The sequence below is a fragment of the Nicotiana sylvestris genome, chromosome 3, assembly GCF_000393655.2.
Source record: "Nicotiana sylvestris chromosome 3, ASM39365v2, whole genome shotgun sequence".
Lineage (NCBI taxonomy): Eukaryota > Viridiplantae > Streptophyta > Magnoliopsida > Solanales > Solanaceae > Nicotiana > Nicotiana sylvestris.
The window spans coordinates 137,633,651-137,659,954 of NC_091059.1; positions in this window are offsets into that span (position 1 = coordinate 137,633,651).

Sequence of the window (26,304 nt, forward strand, 5' to 3'; positions counted from 1 at the left end):
TAGCCTGCTTGTTAGGCAATCCAACACTCAACAATAACTATTGAATGAAAGATGCTCTCTCGAAAAACAAAGTCTTACTCAGTAGTCTCTCCTGGAGACTCATCAATAATTCCTCATCTCCTTGGGCAAACCTCCTAATCCACAAATACTGCAAAAAGAAACTCATTAACTCCTCCTTCATTTGGAGAAGTGTTGTTATTGGATGGAATCTTTGTAATCAAGGCATTCAATGGCTCCCAGGAAGGAACTCCAGTCTTAACACTTGCGAGACCCAATGGATACCTAATCTTCCAACTCTCAGAGCTAGTATTGAGAGTCCTTTAAACTATAAAGAACCTGGCCTTCCTATCAAGAAACTATATCACAAAGGAAGGTAAAATTTTCACGAAACCTCCTTTACTATTCCTCCAGAAATCTTGGACAAAGTCAACTCCATCCCATTACCTCTTCAAAATATTGATAAACCCCTTTGGAGACTCAGCCCAAATGGTTTCTTCAATACTAAATCTTGCTATAGCTTATTAAACTTAGGGGTCACTAGTAAACAAGATTTTGAGTGGATTTGGGAAATGCCATGTCCAAACAAAATAAAATACCTCTTTTGGCAAATCCTCCACAACAAAATCCCTTGTCGCTCCTACCTCCACTATATAGGTATTAATTTAAATCCCAATTGCCCTACCTGCAAAGACCAAGAGGAATCCATCACTCATATTTTCCTCACATGCCCCATCGTCTCAACCTTATGGAGACATCTCAACATCACAAACTTGTTCACAAATCAAGACAAACACTGGCTAACCAAGTTGACAGACATTAAACATTCCCCCTTTATGATCCCCTGGAACATACTCCTGCCTTTCCTTCTTTGGGGAATATGGATCAACAGAAATAACAACAATATCAACAATACCCACTATTCCCCGTGTATGGAAAATATCTCTAACTTAGCTTAAGAATTCCACTTCTTCAGCTCCACTGGCTCACCCACTATAGGTAAATCTAATATTAATATAAAATGGTATCCACCCCCCCCCACCAACATGACTGGTTCAAACTTAATACGGATGGTGCCTTCAATCATGAAAGGAACAAATCTGGCATTGGGGGAGTCTTTCGTAACTATAAAGGGATTTGGATATTAGGATATCAAAAAACTGACAAAGCTCTTTCATCCCTGCATGCAGAACTCCAGGCAATCCATGAAGGATTGAAAATAGCTACTCAATACAACCTTTTTCCATTAGAGATTGAAACAGACTCCACTGATGTTATCCATGCCCTAAACAAGGATCACCTTGTCATGACTAATATTGTTTATTCATGCAGATTATTGATGCCCCAGCGGAAGGATCTGTCACTACAGCATAACTTCCGGGAAGGAAATCAAACGGCTCACTTGTTGGCAAAAGATGCATGCAAGGAGACATTTTGGCAAGCTTGCAAGGAATCGGCTAAACTACATTCAGCACCTCCTTTTTTTGTAATCAAACAAGTTGCTAAAGATCTGGATGTTGGCTACTTATCCAAGAAGTCACTGGACATTACGGCATGTAATAAACTAAGGCTTTTAGGCAACAAAAATGTCACAAACATTGGACTACCAAGCCGTGACAACTTACATTCTGAAAGTTTATGTACTATGAACAATGTCTAATATTTATATTATATAAATATCCCTACTATCAAAAAAAACTATGGAAGCGGATTATTAAGTTATTAATGGAATCATGATATATAAATAAGAAAGTAAAATATGTCTCAAATCAATATCATAAATACATAAGTCTAAAACAGAGTCTAAACACGACCACAACTATTTTATAAACTCTCAAAACCTGGTTTCACATTATCACGTGCATATAACAAGAGTAAATTGTCTCAAATGAACAATAACATATATTTGAAAAGAAATAAATAGACAAGAGTAGATAAGTAGGGGATGGGGACTCTATCTGCTGCGGATCAGATCAAATAAGACAGTTCATCACGATGTCTCTAAGTAGCTCCTACACAGCTGGATGGGTACAACTAGTATTTTTATAAAGTTAGGTTTAGTATTTGTTTGGCAATGGCATTTAATATTTATTTTATAAAAATAAAAAAATATAAGCCAAAACCTATTGGGAATTGGGTAGGTAGTCTTATATACAGTGTAATTTTTCGACGAAGGGTGTTGCTTGACCACCCTTGGAGCATTGTAGCTCCGCCGCTGAGGCCCTCTCCTTCAGGTCTGCCTTCTTTGTCTCTTTCATCTCTTTAGAAAAATCCTCATCAATTGAATTTCATAACTCTTGTAACACCAAGGACGACTTTATCATAATCTTCCATATACTGAAACTAGAACCTCATCGAATTTCTCTACTTTTTACTTTGTTGAAGATGATAAAGACATGTGAGCCTACATTATATGTAGAAACTCAAACTTGCTCTGACACCAATTGTTGTAGAAAATTGTGGGTTAACTAGCACACAATCTCCCAAATTCCTTTTATTTAAATCACTCGTTCTTCTTCTTGATCCACTATTTTTAGAAATTACTATTAATGCGAATGTTAAAGGTACTAAACTATATAAATTATTCATGGATATTTTTAATTATTATTGTACCCACTTCTCATCTTGTGTTAAGGGTTTGAAATTTGTTTAAATTTTTATAATCCACATAATTCAGTGGGTCTATTTGTTATGCATTATATGCAGCTGCCCATCATGTATATACATGTATATTCGAATATATTTTGTAATTGTCTAGTTAGTATAGAGTGCAGTTAATTAACTTAAGAGTGCACAATGCGTAGGTATTTGATTACAGCAAAACTGAATTTGACAATGCAAAGTCTCTAACGAGCTTCAACTTTTATCACTAATACTTGCAAAGTCTCCATACTTTTAATGAAATGAATTCATTAAAGTTGGGGTATTGTAAAAAATTTAGAATTTATACAAGCTACCTAATTTAGATTCTTCAATTTACTATACATTATTTACTAACTACTGCATTATTTTAATATTTCTTTCTCTTATATTTTTCAATTATGAAAGCAGGTAAATGTAAACTATTTTAAAAATAGTGGATCAAGAAGATGAATAAGTGGCTTAACTACAATGATTTGAGAGATTCTGGGTCAACTAACGGATAGAGAGATAATTTTTAAAAGTTTGCTGATGGTAAGGATAAATTTGGCCGGATAGTATAACAATAAGGATAAATTTGGCCGAATAGTATAAGGAAAGTTAAATTAGACAATATCCGAGAAGGGTAAATTTGTAACGAACCAATCGGTCGTTTTGAGCTCTAGCGCGTCATTGGCAGTTTGAGTCCTTGAGTAGCTTCATTTTATGTTCTATGACTTGTACACATGGTCAGAATTGAATTTCGGGAAGTTCGAAGTTGATTCGAACCGAAAATTCTCAATTCAAAAGCTTTAAGTTGGAAGAGTTGACCAAGGTTTGACTTTTGAGTAAAAGACCTCAGAATCGAGATTTGAAGATTCCAATAGGTTAGTATGATGATTTCGGACTTGGGCGAATATTTGGGTTGAGTATCGGGTGGTCCGGGAGCATTCCGGTGCGTATTGTGATAAGTTGGCAACTCGAAGGTTTTAAAAAATTTTAAGTTTGGATTGAAGTGAACTTTGATGTTATCGATGTCTGTTTGAGGTTCTGAGTCTTGGAATAGGTTCGTATCATGATTTATAACTTGTACTTAAATTTTAGCATCATTCTGGATTGTTAAGTATAATTTGGACGCGTTCTTCGAAGTTGAATGTTTTAAAGTTAAAAGGAGGATTTGATCGTCGATTCATGGTTTTACTATTGTTTGTTGTGATTTGAGGCCTCAAGTAAGTTTGTGTTATATTTGGGACTGGTTTGTATAATTGGACGGAGTCTCGGGGGCCTCAGGTTGTTTCGGATGTGTTTGGGTTATATCGCACTTTTATTTGATGTTTCAATGTCATTTCTTTGAACATAAATGGTACCATATTGAGAAAATAACCTTTGATTTATGATTGGGTTGAACCATTAGATCCGTATCATAATTAGATAACCATAGCAACAAGAATCGTCGAATTTTGAAGTTGCATGAGATAGTTATGCCTATTTCCGGGGAAAGATTATTGGTTTCTAGTGCGGACTTTGTTATTTGTGAACGCGGGGGAGGTCCTGCGAACGCGAAAAAGGAAATTTGGGTTGATCGGCCAACGCAAAATATTTCTCTTCACGAACGCGAAGGTGTCCCGTGAAGGCGAAGATCAAAAATCGCCTAGACAATGTTTTAAATAGACAGACCGGGCACTTTGCTATTTTGAGCAAATCTTGAGTTCTAAAGCTCCTTTTGAGGTGATTTTTTCGGTGTTGTTCTCGCCTCAACAAGGGCGAAAAATATCTGACCTTTATTTAGATATTTCTCCATGATTATTTTTGTTTGTTATTATTCTTATCCGTATTTGGGTTGTAAAAATTGGGGTTTTGAGCTCCAAAATTATGAGGTGGTAAATCCTTGATTTGAGGATCAATTCATGGACCAAATTGGATGATTTTAGGAATATGAACTATATAAGTTATGGGTAATAATTATTTTCGATAATTTTCAAAATCCGGACGCATGGGCTTGGGTGTTGACTTTGTTGACTTTTCTTGAGGAGTTGAAAATTTATTTCTAATTGTTAAATTACGAGTATTGGAGTATATTTTGATTATTTTGCACGTTGTTTGATTAGTTTGGGATCCATTGGAATTGGTTTGAGGTATTAAAAATGCGTTGAAGCCGGTTATCGGATTTCGGAGCGATGTAAGTCTCCTGTCTAACCTTGGAAGGGAGAAATTACCCCGTAAGTGTTATATTTGTTATGTGCTACATGTTGTGGGAGCTATGCACGTATGAGGTGACGAGTTTCCGTGCATATGCTAGAATTCCTGATTATGTCCCGGTAGACTTAGACTCACGCCATGCTTTAACAGTATTATTTGTGTTATTCTTGCATGTTCAATTGCTTTAATTCGCATTATGACCTGAAACTAGACTCAAGTAAAGTAATGGACTCCCTAATTTAGATACTTGACAAGCTACTTGTTCAGCCAAAGAAATTGTATTTCCCTTACTGATTTTTTTCGCGTTGTGCTTATCCATCAGAAAGTTTTCTTGAATATGATAACTCACACATATATTCGTGAGTGGAGCCAAAGACCCGTAAAAGCTTCATATTCTAATGGGATCAGGTCATTCGCCTTGGCAACTTCATGAAATACTCTTATGGGATTGGGTCGTTCGCCTTGAAGTATCATGTAACACACTCTCATGGGATTTAGCCGTTCGCCTCGGCAGCACCACACTCTTATAGGATCGGTCGTTCGCCTCGGCAGTACCACACTCTTATGGGATTGGGCAATTCGCTTCGGTAGTACCACACTCTTATAGGATCGGGTCGTTCGCCTCAACAGTATCATATTCTTAAGGTATTGGTCTGTTCACCTCGGCATCACCATACTCATATGGGATGGAGTAGTTCGCCTCGGCAGTATCATGTATCATATTCTTATGGGATCGGGTCATTCGCCTCGGCATTTCTATAAAACCACTTTTATGGGATTGGGCCCCTCGCCTCTGCAGAATTGTGCAAAATACTTGATAAGAAGCTCGGGTATTCATGAATTTTCCTAAGTTGAGATGTGACTGTTGATTTGGTGTTGACCATTGCGCACTCCATTTGAGAGAAATCCAGTGTTTGAGGACTTTGTGCTCACTATTCAGCTGTAGGCCGTATTATTTGCCTTTACTTGTACTTATTGTTACCTACCAAGTTTCCTATATGCCTACTTTATTATATTTGATTTGTTGGACCACTAGTAAGTGTCAATGTCGACCCCTTCTCACTACCACTTGGGGTTAGGTTTCAGCATCGGTTGTGGAAGTTTAAAGTTTCAAAGTTCATTGATTTTGAATTGGGATGTGATTCGTCGTTTCGATGTTGTTAGGTGTGATTGTGGCCTCAAGTAGGTCTATGTTATGTTATGGGACTTGTCGGTATATTTAGATAGGGTTTTGAGTGGCTCAGGAGAGTTTCGGGCGAGGTTCGGGGCATTTTGGAAATTTTGGCTCAGGCTGGTGGCTGCTGATTCTGGTGTAATCGCACTTACGGCTGGTTTTGCGCAGGTGCGATGGACACAAAAGCGAGCCCAGGGGCACATGTGCGAGAATGCACTGTTGGGTGGGAGTCCGCAAATACGAAAGGAATTGCGCTGAACCGGTACCGCAGATGTGGTTTTGAGCATTGCAGAAGCGACCACTGGAGGGTCGAGGCTGTCTCACAAATGCAAGCATTTTTCCGCAAATGCCGAATCGCTGAGCATAATGTTATAAGATCAAGGGTTGGTCATTTTTACTGCATATCGAGCTATGGAATCCTGAATAGAGCGATTTTTGGTTAAATTTCATCACAAGGATTGGGGTAAGTGTTCTCTACTCAGTTTTGATTACATTTCATGAATCCATCTTCATTTTTAGCAATTGGTTGATGAATTTAAAGAGGAAAATTAGGGGTTTTGGCCTAAAACTTCATAATATGAATTTTGAGTTTTAAACACCGATTTGGAGTCAGATTTGAGTGAAACTAGTATGGTTGGACTCGTAAATGAATGGGTTATTGGATTTTGTGAGTTTTGTCGGATTCTGAGGCATGGTCGGGTGTGATTTTTGGCTGGTTTTGGGTTTTGACTAAGGATTCGATCTTTATCATTTGGAATTGTATTCCTTGCGCTTTTTTTATGTATTTGAGTTGCTTTTGACTTGTTTTGAGACGTTCGGAGGTCGGTACATGCGAGATGGCATTTCAGAGTATCGTTTGGCTTACCCGATATTGAAATTTCCTTGTTCGAGGTAAGTAACTCTTCTAAATTTAGTGCTGAGGGTATGAAACCCTGAATTACGTGCAATGTGATTGATATTGAGGTGACGCACATGCTAGGTGACGAGCGTGTGGGCGTGCACCTTGTGAATTGTGACTCTGCTGTTTCTAGGGCACTATATAGTGGTCATGTTTTGTTGATATCTCTATTTTCACCATGTGATAAAGTAATTGAGCTATCAATCATGCTAGATATCATGTTTAAGTTTTATGCTGGTATTGTTGGGACCCATAGTGGTTATTTCTTGTTGTCATCTCACTAATTTCATTGATATTTTATACTCAGTCATATTCATGCATTCATATCATATCTCAGTCTCCGTTATTATTTATTTACACATATATCATTGTTGTTGGGCTAGCTTCATGACATTGTGAGCCCGTGAGTGAGACTCGAGACATTGATGATTGAGTGAGGCTGAGGGCCTGATTGTGAGATATTGTTACTTTAGCACGTGAGTTGTACGTGCGGATCCAGACATTGAAACTATGCCACATGATTTGTCCGTACAATACATGAGTTGTCCGTGCGGATCCAGATATTGATATTATAGTACGTGAGTTGTCCGTGCAGCACATGAGTTGTCCGTGCGGATTATTGCGCTGGGGCTGTAGTATCCCCTCCAAAGTCTGCACACCCCTAGTGAGCGCAGTCAAATATGTATATGTATATATATATATATGGATCGGGTTGCACGCCGCAACGAGCCTTATGGCTTTACATATGTGGATCGAGATGCACGCCACAACGAATATTATACAGTGCTGAGTGATTGAGTGTGCTATGTATTGAGCACGGTAAGAGAAAAATGCGAGATAGTGGGATTGAGTACCCTGAGTGTGTGAGTACATGAGTTCATCACTGAGAGGCATTGCATTTGACATGTGTACCTAAGATACATGCATAGTGATGCATTTCCTGTTGCTGCCTGGTTTGGTGACATTCATGATTTTACCTTTATCATGAAAATAAAACATTTACTTGATGAATAATTTTTGGAGAAAATGACAGTTTTCAAACTTACTTACATTTTTTGACGATTTCGGTAAAGGATTTGATTTTTTTAACTGACATACTTGAAAAGTGGAACTATTTTTGGAAAACTACTGAGCATTTTATCTCTGAGGTACTTCTTTATTTAGTTGCATTACATTATTATGAACTGCTATTAGTTATTGGTGTTGGACCCGATCTATGTTCTAGCTCGTCACTACTTTCAACCTAAGATTAGGTTTGTTACTTATTAAGTACATGGGGTCGGTTGTACTTATACTACACTTCTGCATATTGCGTGCAGATGTTGGCTGTTGTTGTTACTGTGTTCGATGGGAACTGAATTTGAAGGTGTACCTGCGTCCCTGTTGTAGCTGCATCTTGTTCATGGTAGCCTTAGATTTATAAAACTCTATTTATGTACTTTTTAACTAGAAGATGTGTTTACTTCATACCAGCTTTGTAAACTCTATTCTTAGAAGCTCATTATTTGTACTACCAGTCCTTGGGAAGTGTATAAGATTCAAATAATTTCTTTGATTAATTACCCTGTTAAGTATTATTGAAATTGGATAGTTATTAGTTGGCTTACCTAGCGGTTCGGGTTAGGTTCCATCACAAGTCATGAGAAAGTGTATAGAGTCTTATGGATCGGTATGATGACGTCCATACATATTGTCGAGAGGCTACATGGCATTTAGGATGTACTTTCCATCTTTCTTTCCTTATCGTGCGACATTGATTTAGCTTGAAGTGTAACTTTTTGAATTCCTTCCACTCATTCGTATGCACACATCAACGCTCGATATCAGTTATGCATCGACAGCTTATGGTTCCATGGATGAGGTGCGAGATGTGATTTCAGTATGCTGATGATGGGCTAGTCTGGAGGACTTGAGGTTGGGTTTTGACTGTAGCTTGAGCACAGAGATATTGATTGTGTGATCATATGCTTTTGTACTTACATGTCCGATAGCATTCCTATGAGTGGAATTTGTGACTAGATGAGTGTTCGGGTGGCTATGTGATGAGTATTATATGACTGCGGGATGCATTCAGATAGATTGGATTTGACAAAAAGAGTTTGATTGAGATGTAAATTGGGTGCTTCATTTTCGTCTTGATTTAACATATATTCTCGAGTTATGGATGTTTTGAAGGATCTTTCATGTTGTTTAATTATGGAGTGAAGTAGATTTTCATGTCGTGATACGAGATCAGACTCATGAAGATTAAGTGATTGCATAATAGTTACGACTGTGGAAGGGTATAGAGAGATGTCAGCTTGAGATAAAGCAGGTGGGTTATCTCCTGCGGGATGTCCTGAGGTTTGTAAGATCTCTATGTTGTTTTGTAACGAGTTCTCTTTTACCAGTGAATCATATGTGTTGAAATTTGAGTTTGGATCACTTATGAGAGTTGGCTTGACTGTTACAAGGGCGAATGCCAGATTTACAGATGATTTGAGATATTAGATGGTTTATATTACATGATCTTATGAAGGATTTAGTTGAATCTCACCGTAGAGTATGGGCATCATAACTTATTGTATGTTTTGATCTATGCCTTTGAGCCAAGTGGAGGAGTCTTTGATTGATAAGTTGATTTCACGGTTAAGTGTTGTATTGGTTTCGATTTGAGGTATACTTGTGAATGAGTTATGTTCTGCAGAGGTTGAGATCGAGGATGACTCGAGTAAAGGAATTTCTGGATACGGGTTGTATTATGCTTTATGGGTATTGAATAATTGAGTTTGTTATCCGTGATAGACATAGTGTGCATGGAGTAGGAATTTGTTTGGTTGCATTAATGTGGGGTTACTTTCTTGAGTGTTGGTGTGCTAATAGGTCACAAGTCGTTCCGTCCGTTTGGTTGACTTAATTGAAATTTGAGCGGAGTGGAAGACTTTATAGAATGGTTCTAATAGATGCAAGATTTAAATATAGCAATTGGGAACTTTTGGGATTTGTATATCGCTAGAAACTGAGATTTTTGTTGGAAGGTGTCGAGACTCACAGTATTTCTATATCATTATAGATTCTACATTTCAGTATCAGGAAGGGGAAGGAAGCGGCTTTAGATTCATGGTAGGTTTTTTCAGAGTGAGTATCTCAGTTGTGGTACTTTTGGGAAACTTAAGAGGGAATTCAGTGGCTTATGGGCCTTAGGGCGGTGTTATTCTATGCTAGAGTTCGTGGGGTGAGTTTTGGTTAAGGATCGTGGTGTTGTAGTAAGGAGAAGTATCAATATGAAAGCAATTTAGGAAGAACTCATAGAAATTAGGACATCTTGATAGTAGGTTGGGTCAGCACAGTAATGGATATAAATGGTTCATTGGGTGCTGATGATGTGGTGGGTTTCTACAAGTGCTTCGTGGCAATGCTCTTGGGTTTTGGTAGCTTGTGTGGCGTGATTGAGATAGAGAGATATAGTTCTGATGGCTTGATTATGTGCAAATGGGCTTTGAAGAGTTCTCGATGGTTTCCACCACGGTTCGAGGAGTATATTTCCTACTGGCATAAGGATCATGTGATGTATAGTGATTTTCTCCGGATGAAATCAAATGGAAAATCCTTGGCTAATTGAGTACGTAGTTGCTTGTGACTTGGAGTGGATTACGAAGTTCTCATTTTTTTCATATGATGGCATGGTATATACGGTGTGTTGTGTAAGATTCAGATTTGCGTGTATAAGGTCATGGTTCAGTTTTGAAGGGAAGGACATGAATTCTTAGGCAGCATGGACGATTTCAGATGACTAGGTAAATGACATTACTATTTGGTATGGCTTGATGAGAGTATACATTTCAGAAGGGGCAATGTATTTTTGTTTATGGATACTTCATTGGTATTGCGGCACCCTCCTAGTTGATCGACTACTGATATTTAAATTTTGCTATGTGGTACGGAAGAATTTTAGAAGTACTCCTCGTGGGATAATCGTGTATGAGAGATGGGATAATCGTGTATGAGAGATGTGTTAGACATTTGAGCGGTGGAGTTGAGATCAGATATGGTGATTCGTGTGTTCTATGAATTTGGAGACTGTGAGTTCTTAAGAGCATATTGTTTCATGGTTGTGGACTGTAAAGTTGTGGCCAAAGCTAGCCAGATGCTAGTATGTGTTATGATCAGTCATTGGGGACTTTCGAAGGGTTAATTATCTATATGTGGGTGACTAGAGCTGATTTGGGGGTCCATTGGTAGGCCCAATAAGGATATGTATCCTACACCGAGCCAAATTGGTTGTCTCCATACTGCTATTGTTGAGGGATGTGCCATTCGGTCATTGTTGAGCTTATTTGTGTTCTGAGAGGATATGTGAGTTACTCTTCTATGCTAGAAGAGTTGTGATTCGTTGATTATATGCACACATGGCGCGGTTCTATTGGGGTCTTGTAGCGAAATTTAAGAGAGATGAGTAATTGGATATTGCATGATTGGTGGCGTATTGATTATGTTCTTTCGGGTTTGTGTGGCATTGTGTCATTTGATTCTCAGTGGTTATGGTAATACACTTTGGATACTTGAGTCAAATTTCACGTGGTTATTGATTTTTAGCATAGTGGTTGGGGTATTTCATATGGACCAGTGATTAGATGGGGTCACGCATTGCAGTGAAGTTATGTTGAGATATGATCATTTATGTTGGATTCATGTGTTTTGGTTCTACGGTGTCTAATAGGCTCTTAGCATATCGTTGTGATGGTACTTGTTAGGCTGGGGGGGACAGTTCTCTTGTTGGAGTCATTTTCATGATTGAGTACATTTGGAATGTTGCTATTTGGTGCACGGGTGTGGCTTTAGATTGTATTGATGTGTCATGTCACTAGAGTGTTTGTGTTGGATGAAATAAGGTCATTGGACCTGTAATGGATACTATCGGATTTGATTGTGGTATATTTGGAAGGATAATATCGGAAGTCGACTTAGAAATTGGCTATAGTTCTTGTCGAAGGAGAGGGAGCTCCATGACTTGTTGATCTGATGAGTGGTTATGAATTTTTTAGGTTTCTCTCATCATCGGTAGTGTACGAAGGTTTTAGAATAAGGCTTTGTTTGGTATGAGTTTTACTACCGGTATTGGGTTGTCTTGAGCAGCTACTGTGATTGGAAATTATCACTATGAGTATTTGAGTTATGTGGTATATCATGTGATTACATCTTGAGTTGTGGTGAAGGCTTGATACAGTTTATTCAGACTTATGCAGTATCTAGATGCGAGGTTCTGATCTTATGGAAATTCCTGATGTTGGAAATTTAGTTCTAAAGTTTATGTGCTAGGTTGAATTATGAATTTTCAGTTATGTTGTGTTATCAAAACCTATATGGGATAGGGTAAAGTGGGATCACCCCCGAGTATGTGCATGGTAAGGTTACACTGCGATTTGATGGCTTTTTTAATCATCTCTGGGCACATTCGAGGACAAACATGTGTTAAAGTGGGGGAGGATGTAAGCATTTCCATCCCATTCATCTATTTGAAGTCTTGAGTAGCATCGTTCTATGTATTATGACTTATGTGAATCGTCAGTTTGGGTTTTCAGATTATTCAAAATTGATTTAGAAGATTGGTTCTCAGCTAGGAAGTTTTAAATTGGGAGAGTTGATCAAGTTTGACTTTTTAGTATTTGACCTCAGATTAGAATTTTGATGGTTCTGTTAGTTCCATAGGTGATTTTGGACTTAGGAGCGCGTCCAGATTGTGATTTGGAGGTCTATAGTTGGATTTGGCTCGAAATGGCGAAAGTTGGATTTTTTGAGAAGTTTAATCGGGAGTAGACTTTTTGATATCAGTTTGAATTTCGATACTGGAAGTTGGAATAGGTCCGTAATGGCAAATGTGACTTGTGTGCAAAATTTGAGGTCAATAGGACGTGATTTGATAGTTTTCGGCATCGGTTGTGGAAGTTTGAAGATTCAAAGTTCATTGATTTTGAATTGGGGTATGATTCGTTGTTTCGATATTGTTAGGTGTGATTTGAGGCCTCGAGTAGGTCCATGTTATATTATGGGACTTATCGTATATTTAGACGGGGTCCCGAGTGGCTCGGGTGAGTTTCAGGAACGGTTCGGAGCATTTTAAGAATTTTGGCTAAGGCTGGTCGCTGTTGGTTCTGGTGTGATCGCACTTGCGGTTGGTTTTGTGCAAGTGCAATAGCCACAGAAGCCAGCCCAGGTGCGCACTACAGGTGCGAGAATGCACTATTGGGTGGGAGTCCGTAAATGCGGAAGGAATTGTGTAGAATCTCTACTACAGATGCAGTTCTGAGCATCGCAAAAGTGACCATTGGAGGGTCGAGGCTGTCTCGCAAATGCGAGCCCTTTTTCCCAAATGCAAAGGCCGCAGATGCGGCCATTTATCCGCAAATGCGGAATCACTGGGCAGAATGTTATAAGTTTGAGGGTTGGTCATTTTTACCATATATTGAGCTATGGACTTCAGAATGGAGCCATTTTTGGAGCAAATTTCATCACAAGAGATTGGGGTAAATGTTCTCTACTCAGTTTTGATTACATTTCATGAATCCATCTTCATTTTTAGCAATTGGTTGATGCATTTAAAGAGGAAAATTGGTGGTTTTGTTCTAAAGCTTCGTAATATAAATTTTTGAGTTTTGAACACCGATTTGGAGTCGGATTTGAGTTAAACTAGTGTGATTGGACTCGTAAATGAATGGGTTATCGGATTTTGTGAGTTTTGTCAGGTTCGGAGGTGCAGGCCAGGGTGTAATTTTTGGCCAGTTTTGGGTTTTGACTAATGATTTGATCTTTATCATTTGGGATTATTTTCCTTGGGCCTTATTTTATGTATTTGAATTGCTTTTGGCTAGTTTTGAGTCGTTTGGAGGTCGGTACGCGTGAGATGGCATTTCGGAGCATCGTTTGGCTTGCTCGATATTGGAATTAGCTTGTTCGAGATAAGTAACTCTTCTAAACTTAGTGATGAGGGTATGAAACCCTAAATTACGTGCTTTGTGATTGATGTTGAGGTGACGCACATGCTAGGTGACGGGCGTGTGTGCGTGTACCCTGTGAATTGTGACTCCGCTGTTTCCAGGGCACTGTATAGTGGTCCTATTTTGTTGATATCTGTGTTTTCACCATGTGGTAAAGTGATTGAGCTATCAATCATGCTAGATATCATGTTTAAGCTTTACGACGGTATTGTTGGGACCCATAGTGGTAGTTTCTTATTGTCATCTCACTGATTTTATTGATATTTTATACTCAGTCATATTCATGCATTCATATCATATCTCAGTCTCGGTTATTATTTATTTACACATCATATCTTTGTTGTTGGGCTAATTTCATGACATTGTGAGCCTGTGAGTGAGGCTGGAGAGATTGATGACTGAGTGAGGCCGAGGGCCTGATTGTGAGATATTGTTACTTTAGCACGTGAGTTGTTCGTGCAGATCCAGATATTGAAACTATGGCACGTGAGTTGTTCGTGCTGCACGTGAGTTGTCCGTGTGGATCCAGACATTGATATTATAGCATGTGAGTTGTCTGTGTACCACATGAGTTGTCCGTGCGGATAATAGCGCTTGGGTTGTAGGAGCCCCTCCGGAGTCTGCACACCCCTAGTGAGAGTAGTCGACTTTGTGTGTCTGTGTGTATGTATGTATGTATGTATGTATGTATGTATGTATGTATATATATATATATATATAGAGAGAGAGAGAGAGAGAGAGATCGGGTTGCACGCCGCAACGAGCCTTATGGATATATATATGTGGATCGGGTTGAATTCCACAACGAGTATTGTACAGTGCTAACTGATTGAGTGTGCTAAGTATTGAGTACTGTCACACCTCCTTTTTCCGCACCCGCGAGGGTGCAAGGGAGTTTTTCCAATTAAAGGACAATCGAAACGGGATTCGTTTAATTATTTCAGAGTCGCCACTTGGGAGATTTAGGGTGTCCCAAGTCACCAATTTTAATCCCGAATCGAGGAAAATAATGACTCTATACTATAGTCTGCGTACCAGAAATCTAGATAAGGAATTCTGTTAACCCGGGAGAAGGTGTTAGGCATTCCCGAGTTCCGTGGTTTTAGCACGGTCGCTCAACTGTTATATTTGGCTTATTTATCTGATTTTTAATACAATATGAACTTATGTGCAAATTTATCTTTTAACCGCTTTATTATTATTGTTTTTACAAGAATGTGAACATCGCTTAAAATATATCTTTGGACTGTGTCACATGAAATGCACCCACGATCCGAAACATATTTTATTTGATGTTTTAGGATTTGGATTTGGGTCGCATGAAATGCACACCCGAGTTTAAGAAAATTAAATTATTAAAGACGCGCCTAAAGCAACTAGCGCATTATTATTTTGCGGAGGCCGTGAAATTCGCTAAACAACCCTCCTGAATTCTAAGTAATTTAAACAAGTATTTACTGAGGGCCCCACAATTTGTGTTTTTATTCGGCGAGGCTCATCTCATTTTTATTTTTATTTTTTTAAAGAATTTGCAACGTCATGGAAATGCATCTCGGACCTCGTCACAGTCAATGTACCCGTGATTAGAGACACATTTCGATTTCGTTGAGATTTGGATTTGGGTCACATAAATGTGCACCCGAGTTTAGGGAGATGACATTATTAAAGGCGCGCCTAAAGCAACTAGCGCATTATTATTTTTGGTAGGGCCGCGAAATTTGCTAAACGGCCCGTCCCAGAATCTAAGTGTTTAATACATATATTTTGTGAGGGCCCCGCAATTTGTCACTTTTATTCGGCGAGGCTCGTCTCATTTTATTTTTTATTATTATTTTTTATTTATTTTATTATTATTATTTTTTTATATATATTTTAAAAGGATGCCATTTTTACGCCTTTAGCAATACTAAATCTTACGGCTTCTTTACAATTAAAATCTTATAGCTTGTCAAAATTTAATAAAATGAGTCTAGTGAATGGGTGTTTCGGGCGTAGTAACAACATGTACTAATACTAATTTTGTCCAAATAAACTGAGACAACGAAGGGACGAGCGAATCAACGTCAAACTGTGTCTTAGGACTACTAATACAACTAAATCAAATGATATCAAGTAAACAACAATAACATAACACAAAAATGAACTAAAATGCATAGGGTGAAACATAAGCAAAAAATCATCATATCAATTTATATATTGCATCTTCGAGCATTTAATGTAAAGTTCCTTTATCTAATACATCGAGGTTTACTAACCTTTGAACCTCGGCCAACTCAGGGCGACAAACACGATTCCGACGGAACTCAAGCGGACCTCTCTGACCGAAGAACAACGACGGAACCTCGGACAGCACCTCGACGTACCGGACCTCGACGAACCAAAGTCGACCTCTACGGAAAACAGAAACTCGGCCAAACAGGATCGAAGCAACCCACCGTTGCTCGGAAACGCAGCTATGACTGCTTGGAGGTTGACGACGTTGGACTAAAATGGCGGACTGGTTCTGGAGGTTGACGACGATGGTTTCGACTGGTTTTAGGGTTTCTGGGAAGGTGAGGACGGTGGCGAGGAGGCGGGTCCATGTGGTGGTGGTGTTTCGACAGTGACGGAGGTGGAAGGAGTTAGTAGTAGACGGGGTTGTTTGGTTCAGACGGTGGTCGAGCTGTTTGGGCAGTGACGTTTGGTGGTGAGGGTTATCGTCGCCGGTGGTTTAGCGTCGTGGGGTCGCGGCTGGTTTTGACGAGTGAAGCAGCGAGGGTTATGGGGTCGTTTGGGCAGTGGTCTTTGGACGGTCCTCAGACAGAGGGTTTGGACTGGGGGTGGTGTTTGGGAAGATGAGGGTAGTCGTTCATGGCTGGACCTGCGGCAGTAGGTGGTTTGGACAGTAGGGATACCGGTGGTTTTTTTTCTGTTGGGTTTGCGAAGCTGATGGAGGTGGCGTTGGAGGAGTTGGGTTGAAGGGTGGCTTCACGGTGAAAGAAGGGGGGAGTCCGGTGGTCGTGAGGCAGGGTAGCAGGTGGTCGTGAAGGTGAGAGGAGCTGGGGGAAGGTGACGGACCGGTGGTTTTTCCAGCGAAGGTATTTGCTTCTTCTTCTTCTTGAAGAAGAAGCGTGAATAGTAGTCTCCTTTTAAAATTCCAAGACCCCCTGTCAAAATGTGTAGTCCGTGTATTTAGCATGGGTTTTGCCCAGAAAAATGAGCCCACGCGTGGTGGGGTTCGAGGCATATGTCCCCCACGCGTGGTGGGGTTCCCCACGTGTCCTGGACACGGTTTATTATGGGCTAGGTCCGAAAATTAGGCCTAAAACCGGATAGTTTGAACCCGAATATTATTCTTTTGCCCGGACCCGATAAATAGGAACACGTTGCTTAACTAGTCCTATGTAAGCAAAATAGCTACCAAAAATAAGACTAGTATTTAAACAAAACTATATCCTTTTAAATATTTTTTCAAGATTAAAAATAGCTACAAAAATATTAATAAAACTATTTTTTTGTAATTTTCGTTCTTTAATAAAGACGTAATATTTTTGTATTTTTTCAAAATTATAATGACTGCAAACATTAATAGAACTATATTTTTGTAATTTTCGAATTTATATAAAGTACCAAAATAAAGTACAATTTTTGTATTTTTCAAGTTTATGAGAGATACATAAACTAAAATTTATATATATATTTTTTTGAAATTTTCTTTTTGCGCCGAAATAAAGTAAAAATAGTTAAAATGACTGTATTGGACCCAATTTCACATATTCACGCTAAAAATGTGAAAATTCTCGGGGAGGGTCAAAAATCACGTGCTTACAAGTACGATAAGAGAGAAATGCGAGATAGTGGGATTGAGTACTCTAAGAGTGTGAGCACATGAGTTCATCACTGAGAGGCACTGCATTTGACATGCGTACTAGAGATACACGCATAGGGATGCATTTCCTGTTGCTGCCCAGTTTTGCTAACATTCTTGATTTTACCTATATCTTTACATGTAGGCATAGAAGTGTGCACTTTCCTCATGCAATCTGAAAATGAAACATTTACCTGATGAAAGATTTTTTGGAAAAATTACAGTTTTCAAATTTACTCATATTTTTTGACAATTTCGGTAAAGGATTTAGATTTTTTTTACTGATATACTTGAAAAGCGGAACTATTTTCGGAAAACTATGAAAAGGCTGAGCATTTTATATCTGAGCTTCTTCTTTATTTAATTGTGTTACATTGTTATGAACTGCTGTTGGTTATTGGTGTTGGACCCGACCTATGTTCTAGCTCGTCACTACTTTAAACCTAAGTATAGGTCTGTTACTTATTGAGTACATAGGGTCGGTTGTACTCATAATACACTTCTTCACATTGTGTGCAAATGTTGGCTGTTGTTGTTGCTGTGTGCGATGGGAGCTGGATTTGAAGGTGTACCTACGTCCCTGTTGTAACTGCCTCTTGTTCATGGTAGCCTTAGATTAATAAAACTATGTTTATGTACTTTTCAACCAGAAGATGTATTTACTTCATATCAACTTTGTAAACTCTATTCTTAGAAATTCATGATTTGTACTACCAGTCCTTGGGAAGTGTATAAGATTCAAATAATTTCTTTGATTAATTTCATGTTAAATATTATTGAAATTGGATAGTTATTAGTTGGGTTAGGTGTCATCACGACTAGTGAATTTTTTGGATCGTGACACTTGCATAGCCCACTGACACATTTTGAACACCTTTATTAAATTTTCTAGCTTCGCCACTAATTGACGATATTAAATAATACATGTATTAAGTTATGTAGAAATCTATGTATTATTTCATGATTAATATAATACGGAATAAGAATATATGTATGAAAAGAAAAAGAATACGTGCATTATTTTGGGGAATAAACTATATAAAGACAAAAATGATATTTTAAAATAAATAATGTATATATAACAATCTCCTCTCTTTTTTTATCGCATAACAAACTTTTCACTATTAATCTCTGTATTATAATTCTTGTATTGGAGTGTGAACAAAACCAAACGACCCCTTGATATTTTGCCATTTGCCCTGGAAAAAAAATTGACTTTAAAAGTGGGAACTTCAATCTGGGCCAAGATGAGACACATATTTGGGCTTTTTTCACTTTTAGCCCGCGCTATAAACTATTTATATTCGATAGCCGAATAAGAGTATAAAAATTGTATAATTTTTGTATATAACATACAAAATGTATATATATATATTCGGCTATTGTTTTAAGAGCGGCTATACAATGTAATTTTCCCCACGTAATTCTGTTGTGGGCTAAGTTCGAGACCAAACCCCTTCTCTACTTGGAATGTGCGCTGATTGTTGATACTCTCTTAAGATAATCAAACTAATAGCCTGTTTGGCCAAACTTCACAAATCAGCTTATTTGGAGAAGTGTTTTTTCTCAAAAGTATTTTTTTAAAAAGAACTTATGGTGAGAAGTAGTTTGTGTTTGGATAATTAATTTGAAAAGCACTTCTGAGCAACAATTAGTGTTTGGCTATGCTTTTAAAAAAGTACTTCTAAATGTATTTTTCTCAAAAGTGCTTTCCAAAAAAGTGCTTTTAGGGAGAAACTACTTTTTTCTGCTTCTCCAAAATTGCTTCTGCTTCTACTCAAACTTCGCTTTTTTTTTTCTCCTAAAAACTTAGCCAAACACTCAAACTTTGAAAAAAAACACTGTTTTTGAAGAAAAAATAGTGTTCTTGGCTTTGGAGAAGCTTGGTCAAATATACTATAATTAAGTAACTTTAATATGGGAACAAGACATATATTTTCATAGTTGTATACGGTCGAAACCGGGTTTGTCTAATGTATGACCAGTCGAGACTGAAACGTGACAGGTCGAAGCTCGACCCCGGGGTTATATCGAACCAAGGCGCGAAGTTAAATCGTTGAGCTCGTGACTCCAGCACCGAACAAGATCAAGGGAACTTCGTCGAGCCAAATAACGGAAGGCCGAAATATCCGCGATCGGTTGGAGATCACGGCAAAAATCTCGGCACGTATCAAGGGGAGGCCGATTAATTAGCAAATCATGAGATTCTTTTACCTTTTATATAATTGTATCGGGAGTAGGGTTCCCCTGTTATATAAAGGGAGGTTTGATCATTTGTAAAAGAGATTGTAACATGCATTAAAAAGCAATACACTATTATTTCAAACTCTTATTATCTTGTTATTATGTTCTGACAATGATTGGGGCACTTCTTGGCTGGAGGGTGATCAATCTCCAAGGCTAAGACTGTTCAATTCATGTGGTTTGCATTTATTTTCTTATCGTTAATTTCAATATTAATCTATTTTCTCAACTTGTATCAAGTTGTATCACATATCCTTAAAACCGCGTATAAATTCAATTATTATCCGATTTTGAGGGTGAACAGTTTGGTGCCCACCGAGAGGCTAAGGATAATAGTGGCTACTTGGTACACACTTTCATAACACATACTATTTTACACTTGTTCTTTGGAGTATCTTTGATTCTAGGACCAAAATGCCGAACTCTCAGTCAGCACCCCTTCACGTTGACAATGATTTTGGCCACCACGGCGAAAATGATAACATAGCACTTGGAAACGACGTACCCCCAATTGATCTCGATGGAGTTTCAGCTATAGATCCAATCGATATCATCTCACATGTAGCAATCAACGCAAATTTGTCCGTCGATCCCGAGGGTAGCATCTGTAGGGATGGTCGATCAGCCGCTCAAAGCACACATAGAGGAGAAGATGGCAGGATCAACATGCGGGTGATCTTCGAAATGTTGCAGGCTCAACAGACAGCGGTAAACAAGCTCCAAAACCTGAATCACCCACCAACTAGGATCGAGCCCGAGCGGTCCTTAGAAGTTGTCCACATGGTCGAATCGGCCTCAAGGAGATCGAACGAGAAAGAATCGGAGCTCAATCCTGTAATCATAAAGATGCTCGAAGAACTAGCAAAACGAATTGAGTCAGGGGAAAAGAAGATCAAGGTAAACGACAAGAAGATGGAAACTTACAACTTCAGGGTCAATCAACTCCCAGGGGCACTATCGATATTGAAGGGTCTGGACTCCAATAAGTTCGTACAAAAACCTTTTCCCCTGAGCGCGGCTCCCAAACCGATCCCTAAGAAGTTCTGCATGCCCGAGATTCCTAAATACAATGGAATGACCAATCCGAATGAGCATGTCACCTCTTACACATGTGTCATCAAATGGAATGATCTAGAGGATGACGAGATTGAATCAGTCTTTGTAAAGAAATTCAGAGAAACCCTGTCAAAGGAAGCTATGATATGGTATCACAATTTACCACCTAATTATATTGACTCATTTGCAGATTCTTTCATAAAGGCACACGTCGGGGCCATCAAGGTTGAAACCAGGAAGTCGGACCTTTTCAAAGTAAGGCAAAAGGACAACGAACTACTCAGAGAATTCGTATCTCGATTCCAAATGGAACGAATGGACCTACCACTGGTCGCTGATGATTGGGTTGTCCAAGCTTTCACCCAAGAACTCAATGTTCAAAGCTCAGTAGCTTCACATCAGTTGAAGCAAAATCTTATAGAATACCCGGCTGTTACTTGGGAAAATATGCATAATCGGTACCAATCAAAGATCAGGGTCGAAGACTATCAACTTGAGGGTTCTTCCGAGTTTGTTTATCCTATCAGACCCTTAAATAGAATCAAGAGAGATGTTGACTGAGAACTGAGGTTGAATAGAGATCGGTACCAGCCATATAATGGAGATCGTAGAAGTAGCGGATCTCAGCAAAGTTCTGTGAGAAATGAAAGGAGAAGCGATCGAGGTTAGAGCTCTCGAGGGCTCATGAGCAAGAACGCCTTCGACATGCCTATCGGACCTAAAGAAGCACCATGAGTATCAGAATACAACTTTAATATTGATGCGGCTGCCATCGTATCGGCTATCGGACGCATCAAAGATACCAAATGGCCTCAACCTTTACATATCGCTCTAGCACAAGAAGATCCCAACCAAATGTGCAAATATCATGACACTCATGGCCACAGAACGAAGGATTATCGACAATTTAGAGAAGAAGTAGCCTGATTATTCAACAACGGGCACCTTCGGGAATTTCTAAGCGACAGAGCCAAGAATCATTTCAGAAATAGGGATTCCAATAAACAAATCGAGCAAGAAAAAACTCAACACGTAATTCATATGATCATCAAAGGGGTCGATGTTTCTCAAGGTTCGATGTTAAAGTGCACCAAAGTATTCATCACGAGGGAGAAACTGACTCAAGATTACATACTAGAAAGAACTTTGTCTTTCAATGACAAGGACGCAGAAGGAATCATGCAGCCCTATAATGATGCACTGGTAATATCTATACTCATGAATAAAACTCGAGTTAAATATGTGTTAATTGATCCAGGTAGCTCGGCCAATATCATTCAATTGAGGGTCGTAAAACAACTCGGCCTACAGGACCGAATCATGCCTACAGCCCAAGTGCTAAACAGATTCAATATGGCTTGCGAAACTACTAAGGCAGAAATAACGTTACTAGTAAATGAAGCCGGAACCATCCAGAAGACCAAGTTTTATGTGATCGAAGGGGACATGAGGTACAATGCCCTGTTCGGGAGACTATGGATCCACAACATGAGGGTTGTGCCCTCGACCCTTCACCGGGTGTTAAGATTCCCAACACCAGAGGGGATTAAAATGATCTACGGGGAGCAACCCGCTGAAAGGAGATGTTTGTCATCGATGAAGTAACTACGATATCAACACTCTCATTGACAAAGGAGCTAGGTTTGAAGGAAAAACAGGAAGCCAAATAGCAATCACTGATGTCAGCCTCGGCCCAACTGGACAAGCAGGGGATTGACGAAGATGATGATTACGGGTTTCCTCAATCCTTTATAGTCCCTGGTGATTTCGACGCTACTAAATCAACGGTTAAAGAGATGGAGCAGGTAATATTGATCGAACATCTACCCAATCGGAAGGTATAACTAGGCATGGGGTTCACTCCCGAGCTAAGGAAAAAACTCATTCAATTTCTTCTAGCTAACATAGATTGTTTTGCTTGGTCCCATCTCGACATGACAGGGATCCCACTGGATATCACCACTCACAAGCTGAGCCTGGACCTAAAATTCCATCCGGTCAAGCAGAAAAGGTGATCCCAGTCCTAGATCAAGCATGCTTTCATCAAGGATGAGGTAACTAAACTCCTTAAAATAGGGCCCATCCGGGAAGCCAAATACCCGGAATGATTAGCAAACATAGTAGTAGTCCCTAAAAAAGGGAACAAACTGAGAGTGTGTGTTGATTATAAGGATTTAAATAAGGCATGCCCCAATGACTCTTTCCATTTGCCTAACATTGATCAATTGATCGATGCCACGGCCGGCCTCGAGATCCTCAGTTTTATTGATACCTACTCCGGGTACAACCAAATACGAATGAACCCGGATGACCAAGAAAAGATGTCCTTCATCACTAAGTATGGCACATACTGCTATAACGTAATTCCATTTGGATTAAAAAAATGTCGGTGCCACTTACCAATGCCTAGTAAACCGGATGTTCAAAGAATAAATAGGGAAATCCATAGAAGTTTGCATTGACGATATGTTGGTTAAGTCCGTACGAGCAAAGGACTATTTAAAGCATTTGCAGGAAACCTTCACTATATTAAAAAAGTACAACATAAAGTTGATCCAGTAAAATGTACGTTTGGAGTCGAATCAGGTAAATTTCCCGGGTTCATGGTATCCAACTGAGGAATAGAGATCAACCCAAAAAATATCAAAGCTATTGAGGATATCACAGTAGTAGACAATGTGAAGGTCGTGTAAAGGCTAACCGGGCACATAGCCACCCTAGAGCTATTCATCTCGAGATCCTCCGATAAGAGCCATCAATTTTTCTCGTTACTAAAGAAGAAAAACAACTTCACATGGACCCTAGAATGCTAGCGGGCCTTGGAAGAACTTAAGCAATATTTATCAAGACCGCCACTACTTCACACGCCGAGGGTAGACGAACAACTATACTTGTATGGCAGTATCGGAAGTAGCAATAAGTGGAGTCCTAGTTCATAAAGAACAAGGTACGCAATTTTCAGTTTATTATGTTAGCCAGACCTTTAGATGGGACCAAAACTAGGTATCCTCACCTTGAAAAATTGGCGCTCGCTTTGCTAAGCGCCTCTAGGAAACTGAAACCGTATATTCAGTCCAATCCTATATGTGTTGTTACAACTTATCCATTGCGAAATATAATGCATAAACCCAAACTCTCGGGACGATTGACCAAATGGGACGTAGAAATCAGCGGGTACGATATTGAGCATCGACCCCGGATAGCCATAACGTCTCAAATTTTGATAGATTTTGTGGTCGACTTTACATTGGCCCTAATACCTAAAGTCGAAAGAGAGTTGTTGGTAAACTCGGGCACGTCTTCGAGAATATGGACCCTCTTTACGGATGGTGCCTTGAACACAAAGGTGTCCGAAGTTGGCATCATACTGAAGTCGCCCATAAGCAATATAGTTAGACAATCCACTAGAACTGTGAAGTTGACTAACAATGAGGCCAAATATGAGGCCATGATTGAAGGTCTCGAACTGGCCAAAAGCTTGGGGGCGGAGGTGATTGATGCTAAGTATGACTCCCTCCTTGTTGTGAATCAAGTTAACAGAACGTTCGAAGTTAGAGAAAAACGGATGCAAAGGTACCTAGATAAGTTGTAGGTAACATTACATCAGTTGAAAGAGTGGACTTTGTAGCACGTACCTCGAGATCAAAATAGCGAGGCCGATGCACTTGCAAACTTAGGCTCATCGGTCGAGGACGACAAGCTCAACTCGGGGGCAGTTGTACAGCTCATGATATCGGTAGTAGAAGAAAGTCACGCCAAAATAAACTCCACAAGCCTAACTTGGGATTGGAGAAATAAATACGTAGATTATTTTAAGACCGGTAAATTACACTAAGATCCAAAAGAATCGAGGGCCCTACGTACAAAGGCAGCCCGATTCAGCTTGTCCGAGGATGGAACCTTGTTCAAAAGAATGTTCGATGGCCCCCTAGCAACATGTCTGAGACCGAGAGATATCGAGTACGTTCTGAGGGAAGTCCATAAGGGCACCTGCTGAAATCATTCAAGCATTGAATCATTGGTTCAAAAGGTGATCAGAGCTGGCTATTATTAGATCGATATGGAAAAAGATGTGAAGGAGTTCATACGAAAATGTGGCAAATGCCAAAGACATGCTCCGATGATTCACTAACCTGGAGAACTACTGCATTCGATCTTTTCACTGTGGCCATTCATGAAGTGGGGAATGGACATCATCCTCTTCCATGGGAACCGGGTAATGCTCAATTTATCTTATTTATGACTTACTATTTTTCTAAGTGGGTTGAAGCATAGGCGTACGAGAAGGTCAGGGAGAAGGAAGTCATAAACTTCATTTGGGACCACATCATATGTCGGTTTGGAATGCCATCCGAAATCGTATGTGACAACGAGAAACAATTTATCGGCAGCAAAGTGACCAAGTTTCTCGAAGATCAAAAGAATCTTATCAGCACCATATCACCCTAGTGGGAACGGATAGGCTGAATCAACCAACAAAACCATAAAACCTTAAGAAAAGGCTAACCGACACAAAAGGAAAATAGAAGGAGATCTTTCCCGAAGTCCTTTGGGCATATTGCATGACCTCGAAGTCCAGTGCCGGGGCTACTCCATTCTCATTGATTTACTGTGCCGAAGCACTAATATCGGTCGAAGTCGGGGAGCCAAGTATTAGAACCCGATATGCAACAAAATAATCAAATAATGAGGCCATGAATACGACCCTGAAGCTATTAGATGAAAGGCGTGAAGCCGCCCTTGTTTGGTTGGCTGCTGGAAGCAACGGATCGAGAGATATTACAACCGAAGGGACAACCTTCGATACTTCAATATTGGGGACTTAGTACTAAGGAAGGTCACACTAAACACCCGGAATCCGAACGAAGGGAAGTTGGGTCCGAACTGGGAAGGATCGTACCAAATTCTCGAGGTCATCGGGAAAGGATCCTATAAGCTCGGAATAATGAACGGAGAACAACTATCGAGCAATTGGAATGTAACTCACCTAAAACGATATTAGTGCTAAGATAAGACCCCATTTATTTTCTTTTATTTATTTCAGACTAACACTTGCAGGTGATTGACAAGAAATAGCACGAAGTCTTTAGGTCTGAAAGCACGCATTGCACTATTTTTCCCTTGAACCAGTTTTGTCCCAAATGGGTTTTTCGGTAAGGTTTTGGATCATGCTAACTTAGAATCAAGGACCGATCACGAATCAGTTTCAAAGCTATCATTAATAGTATTCGAGGTTCCTCTACAATCAACCTCAAATACTGGGGGCATTACCCTTGGATATCGACATTTGCAAGGA